Source organism: Paramormyrops kingsleyae, chromosome 13 (assembly GCF_048594095.1).
Source record: "Paramormyrops kingsleyae isolate MSU_618 chromosome 13, PKINGS_0.4, whole genome shotgun sequence".
Taxonomy (NCBI): domain Eukaryota; kingdom Metazoa; phylum Chordata; class Actinopteri; order Osteoglossiformes; family Mormyridae; genus Paramormyrops; species Paramormyrops kingsleyae.
The window spans coordinates 11148363-11159777 of record NC_132809.1 but is presented as its reverse complement, the minus strand read 5'-3'; positions in this window follow the sequence as shown (position 1 = coordinate 11159777).

The following is an 11415-nucleotide window of genomic DNA, read 5'->3' as shown; positions in this document are numbered from 1 at the left end:
TGGATGTCACCCACCCCAAAATAGCAACTTTTTCAGTTTTTTAAGGAAAGCCTCTCGTGTGGTACAACGAGAATGGTAGTTAACGAAATGCGTGTTTGGGAATGTTCTGCCTTTGTTGGGGAGGTACGTAGTACTAATCCCAAATTTTAGTAACATGATGCCAGTCTTCTTCTTCTTCTTCTTGAAACAATGACGACATACGATCCACCGGGCAGTCCGTGTCAAATACCCACACTGGTTGAAACCAAAGTATCGTCATTAAATAACAATCCAGTTTTTGATCTCAGGTCGTAACATTCTTCTCAGGCATAGCATTGAGTCTACGATAAATATAATTTAAAATGACTTTCATATAGAGAAAATAAACCTACATTTAGTTTTAATGGTGGTGCAAGTGCTTGTTTTCTCTTAAATAATTAAATTCCTAAATTAAAATTCAAACGATCAACGATCAATGAATGTAATAATTTATGCTAAAACTTAATTTTCATCTAGAGATAATCATTCATCTTTCAACCTGATAATATCCTGGAAAGTTTCGCGATGGGAGAGTCTGGAGTCCATCGCAGACAGCGTGAGCATTGATTAAATTACTGAACACGCACTACATTATGCTATTTATGGGACAAAATGAAATTTTAGGAACATCTTTATTTTCAGAGTCACGGTTATGCATCGGACAAAACTAGTGAAAAGCTGGTGAGTAATGGATATTGCATTATTTTCGTTTACAATCATTACGATTACATATTTTAGCAGGCTATGTAGTTCTGAGTCCAGTTGATAGGAAAAATGTGGTTTTTGATACCCCTGAATTAAAACATTCATGTATTCATTATGGAAGATAGCAGTTTGCCTAGAGCTCCACGTGAGCTTCGACTGGCCCTGGTGGAGAGGGTCAGTCAAGCACACAAACTCTATTCAATATTTCACACCCATTCATGTTGCACACTGAAGAACTATTTCATGCAGGTTAGACACTAGGGCCAGAGTGGTCAAGGTACACTGGAAGAGAACGCATCATCTCCTGCATGTTGGCTGTATTTTTACACAAACTGTAAATGTAGGCCTAACTGTATAATGGCAAAATATTATTGGCCACGCAAACAATATATATATTTTTTGGGACTAACCATCCGTGGTATTGCATGGCCTGCAAAAGTCACTGTCCATTTCCGGATGACTTAGACTGCCTGCACAGTACATTTGGTTATTAGAAAGGATTGTTCAGATACGTTCAGTAGCTTACAATCGCTTGCGCTGTCAAATTATTGTGGGGATATTTAATATTTGGCCTGAGGCCCAACCAATTAAGGAATATTACAGACATCAAATGGCCTTAGGATAGAGTTATATCCCAAAACATAAGACCCAATGAAATTATAAATAGAGAAAATCAATTTATATAACCTATAGTAACAAAATTACAAAACCCCAAAGCAAATGTGAACGCTATCATGCCTTAAATAAATAGTACACCATGGCAGAATATTTAGCCAAAGTGGCCGGTGGAAAAAAGGGACGCAAGTACTCAGTAATCACAACCTAGCTGGAGCAACTGGACATGTAAGGCTGAGCTGGTTCCTCTGGGGATGGTGTCCGTCCCACGTCGACTGCGAGCTGTAATACACGCCATGCCTGCTATGAAAAATAAAAATCTCTCAGATATAAAGAATATGTGATTATGAAAAAGGCTTGTTTTTTTATTTTTGTGGTTTGTTATAATATGTATAAGTGAGGTGTTTTCATGTGAACAGTAATGCGATGAAAATGATTTGGCAAGAAAAATGTATCTTAATGAATATAATTTGTTTTAATATGTCAATTAACATATGTGTAGTTACTGCTGTTTTAGGTGGGGCATTAGTCCCCCAAATAATTAGTTTAAATGGTGTCTTCTCATTATTTTCATTAAAATCAGACCCTCCTAGTAAAAGCTTAGCCCCTGCTTTTCATCATTCTCTAGTAATGCTGTCATTAATTGACGCCTTAAACATATCATGTCAATAAATTGATTATATTTTTAGAGGGTGATGCTTGGGCATGGAATCAATATTGTTGAAGGTATAAGCATTGGTAGACAACCTGTGACATAGCATCGAAATTCCTAATGACCGTTGACACCTTTTCCACATGGGTGTGGGTGCTGCTATGAAACACTGGCCTGTAGGGGGCGCCTGTTGGCCACCCTGTGACCGAGGTACAGGTGGATAATTAAGGTGAGAGTGTTGGGGGTGATGATCTACCCCACTTCAGCCTTCTAACACTGACAACCTGCATTTAACCTGGTTTAATTATTACGTCGTACTTAGTTACAAACTAAATTAGCTAGGTCTCTCTCTCTTGAAAGTATTACATCACCTAAGTGGCAACTTTGCCTAGACGCTCAAAAAAAGAGGGCAAAAAATTGTACCTTTGCTTGACACTGGGGCTGTACCCTTGTAATTGTACCTTTTATGGTACAGAAATGGACTCTGAGGAACATCCCAATGGTACAAACAACATTAATGTACCATCAATGGTACAGAAATGTTCATCAGAGTCCATTTCTATACCTTAAAAGGTACAGTTACCTGCAACTAGGGATACAATAGGCAGACCATCGAGGGTACAGCGCCAGTGACAAGCAAAGGTACAAATTTTCACCCTTTTCTCTGAGAGTGTACCTAATAGCATGACATGTTCCCCAAATATTCAAATAATTTGGTGAGCATTTGATTAGCGCTACATATTTATTTGGTATATTTAAGTAACTTCTGTTAAAAACATATTTTCTAGCCTGTCATATACATTTTTTAATTTAAGTTATTTAGCTGGCAGTAGGCCTATTTGAAATTACATTAAATAGCAGGATATATATTTAGAAAAAATATGTGTGTTATTCATATGTTGAGTATTTATTTGTATTCAGAATGTGTCTAATTCAAGGGTCTCAGTTTCAATGATTTACGGTGCTAATTTACAGGTCATTTTCAACACTTTACACTCAGTTCCTCTTAAAGTGTTAAAGCTGTGTTGTTTTTGCTGGTTGTGTTTTATCAGATTCTACTCTTCGTTTTAAATTAACCCAGGTAGGAGACAGTATTCTTGTGAAGAGAAATGGAACAGCCCACCATCTTTGGAAGTTTCAAGAAGGCTAATCCACAATTATGCTTATTATATTGTTTTATTGTAAGATTATTGATGATAATCTCTTGTATCTTGCCTGTACTGACTAAACCTGGATTTTTGCTTAGCGTTTCGTTAATTGTCTTGATCGTTGTCAAACTGTACACACGTAACTGGGACTGGTATATAAGGCTGGTGGGGCTAGTATTACCAAGGCTAACCACCAATTTTTTTATTTATCTATATTGTATTTCTGCAAAAGAAAGTTCATACTTTCTCCATCCTTTCAGGAACAGCAAAGGTTTTGGTATTTTTGAATCAATGTTTAGTGATTGCACTGTATTCATTACATTTGAGGCATTTAAAAACCGAAGCCTTTACTTTGGTGAAACTGAAGATACAGCTTTTGCAGATATTCTACTCTTATTCTCAAAATTCTAAATATTTATATAAATTTATTGGTTATGTTTTCATGTCGGCCTACAGGGGATACAATCACCCTAAAATTGGATAGAAAACCTTGGGGATCCTTCTTTGGGGTTTGTTTTATCGATTGTCATGACGTTTTGACTGTTAAGAACCTACAATGATGGACTGACAGAAATAACTGCCAGTTTTGCTATGACGTTCATCGCCTTTCATTTAAGTAAGATATTTCTATTTAAAAAAGTATTGTTATACATTGACATTTCTTTCATTTTTAAATAATTGAAACCTTTGTTACTTTCCATGGAATGATTTGGAATGTCTGGAGCGATTGCCATCCTCATAATTGATCTTCATCTAGATACGGTCAACTTCTCCGCAGAGGGAGAAGGTTTTTCTTATGATCGGTGTTTCAAATCAAATTTCAGCTATACACATATACAGTGGTAGGACATTTTATTATGTAGGCTACACCTAAAATAGGACCTTCCTTCTCTTTTGTCCTTAGAATAGCTGAGATTTGCCATGACATGACTTTCAAGGTGTGGAAAGCGTGTTACAGGGATGCTAGACTGTGTCAATGGCCTTGCTTTTCCATTGTAAAATGGCTGGTAGCAGATATCTGGTCTGAATAGCTTATTCCATCTTGTACTACAGATGCATGATGGGATTGAGATCTGGTGAGTGGGTTAGCCATTACAGTAAGCTAAATTAACTACCAAATTCCCGGAATTACTCCTGGACTAGTGCGGCCTTGTGTCACGGAATATTTTAACGTGAATAACCCTACCAGGATACACCTGATAAGCGTCACACCTCATGCATTTGCATTGTACGTGAAAACCCCAGCAGTACTGATATTCCTGAAATACTCATACCAGTGTGGCTACTGCCAACAGCTATGCATTTGGATTTAATAAAATCTTTTATCTTCTCCATTCTTACTCTGAATTGCACACACACACAATCCTTCAGCACCACCGGCTTTCAAAAGAACGGTGCAAACAATCAATTCTTCCATTTTCAGTTATGGAGGGTTTTGGAACTAATCAAATGGCCAGTTATGTGTCATTTAATTGATACTAACTTAACTTGACTGATGCTCAAGAGTTGAGTCTGACAGCTTATATATAAGAAGAGTGAATTGCACTGCACTCCTTAGAACGCATGCTGCGAGTTTCATGACATTTTAGCAGATATGTTTTGTGTTATCTGGTTAATACTTTAATACTCTGATTTTCTATGTTGTGGAAATAGTCGCAGCCACAGCATTTGAACACTTGTCTTGCAATGATTTCTTCATCATTCTTTACTTTGCAGTCTGTATCATAAGGTGTGCAGCGATATCTACTTGCACATTATATAGCATAAAGAGTAATAAATGGGTCTTAAACATTATCCGGCCAGTGTTCCTCATGAAGCAACGACAGTGATGTGCTACATAAAATCAGGCCTTTTTTGGTAAATGTGCAATTAAAGGTCTTTAACAATAATTGTGCCTTCACCAGTGCCACCGCGTGTCAGCTGTGATTTTAATTGGTGTTGGGCAGTGGTGTGTTTCTGGGACGGAACTGAAGATGCTTGGTCACTCAGCGTGACTCTGATGGCTTATCAGTCGCTGGGATTCTGGGAAATATTTCGTCTTTGTGTGCAAAAACAAGGTAGGAAGGCTCCTAAACAGCATATTATTTGAAATATATTTTTATGAAATACCGATTGTGTCTGTGATTGTCTGCTGTTAATTTAGACTTCAATGTCATATATGTAACTTGTTTATTTTTAAAGCCACCTCCCCCCCCCCCTTTTATAGGTTTTGGTGTTTTCATCAGAAGTGGGGGCTCTTGCTCTTCTAATCAATGCCACTACAAAGCCTTGGGTCCTAAAATTCCTTGGTGAGGTCAACAAATAAAAGTTTCCATTCATTATTGAAATAGCTGGAAGTCATTCAAATTTATGGGCCTATATTACATTACCTATTATGCAGGCTGTTTAAGTAGCACTGTGGCCTTGCACAGCATTGTGGATTTGATTTTTGCCTTGGCTCTGTGTGTGTGGTGTGTGAATGAGTTTCCACCAGGTACTCTGGTTTCCTCTGGTTCCTAAATTGCCCTGTGTATGTATATTGGGTTTTATGTAATCACATATTAATGAAGTTCATTTCACATTGCTTATAAATATTAAATATTGTAGTTTGATACCCTGTATATTTATCGGCAGGCTTTTAGTATCTTTACAATATTGTACATTCATATCCTGCTAAGGAAAATGATGTAGATACCAGTGATGTTTAATCAGACGGACAAAATATCAGATCCTCTGAGGATGTCTATTGGCCCACTAGGCTTGTGTGCGGTCTCTGTCCTGAAGTACGTCTTCAGTGTAGTGCTGCAAGCTCAGAAAACCACATAGACATTTTGAGAACCAACAGGTTCTTTGCTGGGACATAGTGGAATAGTGTCCGCTGAGGATCCCTAAATAAAACACAAACCAGAAAATTAGATTTTTAGCCTAAAGCAGAGATACAGGAAATATGGGTCATTTTATTCTGTGTCATTTGTAATTTTCTTTTTTTTTTGTACATATGCAGATATAAAATTTTATCCATCTCCATAGATGAGCATTGAGGACTTTCCCCAGCCACTTGGATGGGTAAGTATCCCGACTGCCATAGAAACATATACCTAACTCATGACAATATGATGGAGGAAGCACTGATGCGTATCTTGAAGGTCCAGATGGTCAGCTCCCACCAAATGTGGCCAATCATACAGTAGCATTGTCCTTCTAACAATAGTCCAGTCCCAGAAATACTTCCAACAACACTACATTTACTACAATGCTGAGCACATTCCAGTGTTCTAACAGTACAACAAGTGCATGTCACCAACGACAGGAATGCTTTCAAAGAACTTCGCTTACAATAATTACATCACTACAGCGTGAACAGAAATGATTTTTTCTAATCATTATATACAATAGTACTTCATTCATAATATTGTGTCACTTATGACCTTAACATTGTTTTCTAAATGACACCAGATCACCATGCAGCAATGGATATGTTTTTAGTTTGACATAGTAATTAAATGCAATTAAATTATAGTTCTAAGTTTTGATTATATAATGAGTTGAATTCCAGACAAGCTACTGGAAGAAGTACAGATCAGGGATACTGAACACAGGTGACCTGGACCCCAATTAACACAGCAGAGGCTGTAATAAAAGGGCAAGTAAGATATACGTTAATTACACATTAGTTTGTTACAGAGCTGTTCATGTTTCTCTGCACACAGTCATCTCAACCAGAGTATTTTACGAAGTATATTGGGTTTTAGGAACCAGTCTTTTGTTATCACAATTTGAATGATTATACTTTTTTAAATTGCACATCATGTAACTGCTATTACAGGGCTAGGTGTTTATACACACTGATACATCATGGGGCACAGGCACAAGCTAAAGGCTATTGTAGACACACCAGTTCCCATAATTCACATTTAGATTGTGAGATAAAACTGGCATGCCCAGAGAAAACACACACGAACATGGGGAGAACAATCAAACTCCACACTCATAGACCCAATGAATGGAACCCACAAGCCTGGCAGTGTGAGACACCCCCACCAAGCCAGAATGCCCTAACACGGTGTTTCTCAATCCAGTCCTCAGGGACCCCCAGACTGCACACATTTTTGCTCCCTCCCAGCTCCCCGTCAGACTGCACACGTTTTTGCTCCCTCCCAGCTCCCCGTCAGACCTCACACATTTTTGCTCCCTCCCAGCTCCCCATCAGACCGCACACATTTTTGCTCCCTCCCAGCTCCCCATCAGACTGCACACATTTTTGCTCCTTCCCAGCTCCCTGTCAGACTGCACACATTTTTGCTCCCTCCCAGCTCCCCGTCAGACTGCACATGTTTTTCTCCCTCCCAGCTCCCCATCAAACTGCACACATTTTTGCTCCCTCCCAGCATCATGAACTACATTTTCTTGTCATGTTATGTACTAGAAGCTAAACTGAGGGGAACAAACTGGAAAAAGTAAAGGTATATTTCACACATCTTATGAATCACCTGTATTGTACATGATAATTCCTAAATCTCAAAACAAATCATGTTTTCTTTCATACATGAAAATAAGAAAGGCATGTATGTACAACCACCCCAATCCATTTGATTTATTCATGACCACAGCAGACATCATTGATAGCATTTGTGGACAAACAGTATCAACATACGTATGACTGGAATTGTCCCAGTATCTAAGATTCTCAGCTTTACCAGGACACTGACTTTGGTAAAGGTAGGAAATGCATTGGGCAGTATTTACCAGTGCCACTTGAAATTCCCTTTACAATAAAATACAGTAAGGTACATCTGTGGAATCCTCATTTGTGAGCAGTATGCATCTGCTTTTGGACCTTGAATTGCTTCTGAAGATATACAGATTCATGAACTTGTGCAGTGTGAACAGTGGGAGTTGGATGCCTGTGATCAGATGGTCGCTGGTTCAAATCACAGGGTCAGCAGAGTGATGTCACCGCTGGGCCCTTGAGCATGGCCCTTGATCCCATTGCTCCTGGGACTGGCTGAGCCTACTGTCTCAAAAATGTACGTCACTTTGGATTGAAGCATTTGCTAAATAAGTAAAATGTAAATATAACGGGATTCGATTAATTTCATGGTGATGGTTGGGAAGCCATTTGGTCCCACTATTTGGAATTTATGCCGTTAGTATCCTGCTGTTCTCAGATAATCATCACCTAACTAATAAGACAAAAAAAGAGGGTTATGACATTGGTAGGGGCTGTGTGACTGGGAAAGAGGGTTATGACATTGGTAGGGGCTGTGTGACTGGGAAAGAGGGTTATGACATTGGTAGGGGCTGTGTGACTGGGAAAGAGGGTTATGACATTGGTAGGGGCTGTGTCAAGTTGGTGGTTTTACTCATATTGGGTATGTTCCATACATTTGGCATGCCACATTCCGTTCATTGGGAAGAAGAGTTCTGGGTGGAGACACTCAAGGCCTGTTTCTGGATGTATGACTTTCTGTTTTCATTGCATTTGTCTAATCCTATTACTTGCTGTCCTGCAAGAATTAAAGTCCAATTTGGAGAAAAACAGACAAGAGACTAATAGAGAGCTTGGTAGGATGCTAATGTGGGGAGAGTGTACCTGTATAAGTATGATGAGTTTCTTTCATGCCTCATTATTTCAGCCAAATTTTCAGCACTGCTAGATGCATTTGACCATTCTGTACTGTCCCTTCAATACCTATGATAAAACATTTTAGAGAACTTTTAATTGGACATACGGGGCCTTTATTAGTAAAGTGAACGGGGAGATCTTAGGCTGGGTTACAGTTACAAAAATGCCAAAGTAAAGAAATATATTAATGCTTCTTTAAACTTCACGTCTTGGTCACAGTCACCCGGAGCTCATCCCAGGCAGCATGGGAAGTAAGGCTATAGCCCAGTGTTTCCTCAAGCCGATCCTCAGCTCTCAGCAGAGCAAAAACATAGACAGTCTGGAGGTCCCTGAGGAACACGGTGAGAATCACTGGGTTGGAAGTCTATCATAGAAAATGTACAGAATATTCCCAAACTATGGGCAATTAAGAGACGCCACCTAGCCCAGTGGTTCTCAGTCCTGTTTCTGTCGCCCCCCCACCACCACCATTTCAACCTTATTTTAAGCAGGCTATTATAGAGTTCTTAGTAGGCTAATAATGAATGTGGCTGGTTGAAATGAAAACATTCAGACAGGGGTGGCACCGAGAACAAGACCGAGCACCACTGACCTAGACTGCTTTCAGACTGAGGAAGGAAACTGGAGAAAACCCACTGGGAGAACATGCAAACTCTACACACATGTGGCAGAGGTGGGATTTGACACCCCCACCCCCAGCCCTGGAAGTGAAAGGCAACAGTACTATCTACTAAACCACAGTGCCCCCAAAACAAACTTGTTTACAAACTTGAACAGTGTTATGCTTTCCTTGACTATGAAGCACTTTAGTATGATCAGATGTAACAGAAGAATTTGTTACCATTTACACTTAAAGTGCAGTTAATGTTATTTGTAACTGCACCATCGCTGTGATATTACACCCAGTACCTAATATCAGTGTGTGTGGTTGTGTGTTGCCTGTATTTTCACCCACTCTTGGAACAGATATGAAAGAAAATAGCTCAGAATTTCACACTTTGTGCCAATACTTTGGTATATCAATCATATTATTTTATTTACATGGGTGCTGACAAGCAATATAAAGCATTATATTAAGAAAGAGCTAGTTGCTGCCAGTCAGGATATCATAATGCCCTTTTTGTGCTGGGTCACTTTAACTCCGCTACAATGGGTCAGGGTGGTGGAGTGTGTGTCTCGTCAAACGAAGGCACACGGAGATCTGTATCTTTGTGCTTTTAGAGCAGGTGCAACCATCAAAGGAAATAGGACACCTAACAAATATCAACGATTAGGCCCCGAAATATGGCAAAATGGGCCTGAAATGGGACAGTGAATTGGGCTAGAGTAGAACTGGTCCATTGCAAACAGTGAAAAATCTGTCCGAGGAACGACATTGTACTAGGAATTGGCAGGATATGAACCTATCACTGGTGAATACAGCAGGGATACAATGTCTTAATTATCCTTGAAGGAGCAGATTTCCTGCAGTAACAGAAGTATGGATTTTCTGTGCATCAGTTACATTTCACCAGTGTTTCATTTGCAAACTATCATGCTACTTGATTAGCATTTCAAAAGCAAATCTGTCATCCTGTGAATGAAGCAGAGGGTTAGTGCTTGTTTGCCTGACGGCCGCAAGCATAGCTTTTTTTGGGCCAAAACAATATTTGAATGTGAAGCAATATCGGATTATCCCTATGATATGAGGATGTGTAAGGCCACTGCTTTCATACAATCAATGCCGCAGGGCTGAAGTGTAAAGGTGTGATTCCATATGAGATAACCCCTTATCAGACTTGCTGCAAAGAGACCACTCAGAGATCCCTATTTCGGTGACTAGATAGGCCATCCGGACTTGCTAAATGTTAGCCTAGACATCTTCATATTGCTGTCCGGGGACCTACTTAACGATTGGGAAGCAGTAAAGCTGGAGAAGGTATAACAATTAATTCATAGCTTTTTCTTTATGTTAGCATTGGGCTGTCTAGCAAAATTTTGTTGATGTCCAGTATCTACACGGGGACTGGCTTAATGCTTTTGGGCCTGATTGGGGTTACTCATTTATTATACCTCTGCTATTACTAGTGGTGACACATCTATAATCTTTTTTTACCATAAATGGGAAAAGGCATGCGTTTAGATATCACCAGGTCACCAGATTCACCCTCAATGGACATACAGCTCAGGAGACGAATCATAAACGTTCTTATCTTCTCATTGATGCTTCTGATGGCAGATGATTGAAGCTGAAGATGAAGTTGACTCAGTTCCCACCCGTGATACCAGCACCAGTGCTTATGGAGCCTTCACAAGCGTACCCTGACTGAACAAAAACAGCACACACATCCAGTTCATTAAGGTATGGCTGACTGGCATCCTTTCACCTTCCTACGGCTCACCAGGTGTTCGTTTCCCACAAGCATGACGATATTTATCATAAGCTTATTATCAAAGTCCAGCTTTGTTAAAGAGCTTCCTGTTGGCTTAAAGGGGCGTGCTTAACAATTGTATCTCGTTTTATCTGCATTGATTTAAGAATAGGATGACTCTCATCCGTTAACCTCCAAATACCTTAGGTTTTTTTTTGTTAGAAAACAATTTAGTTAACACATACAACACTAAGTGATGTTGAGTGATAACTGGAGAGCAGAATGTGACTGTCTGCTTCCATATATTTTGTTTATCTTTTA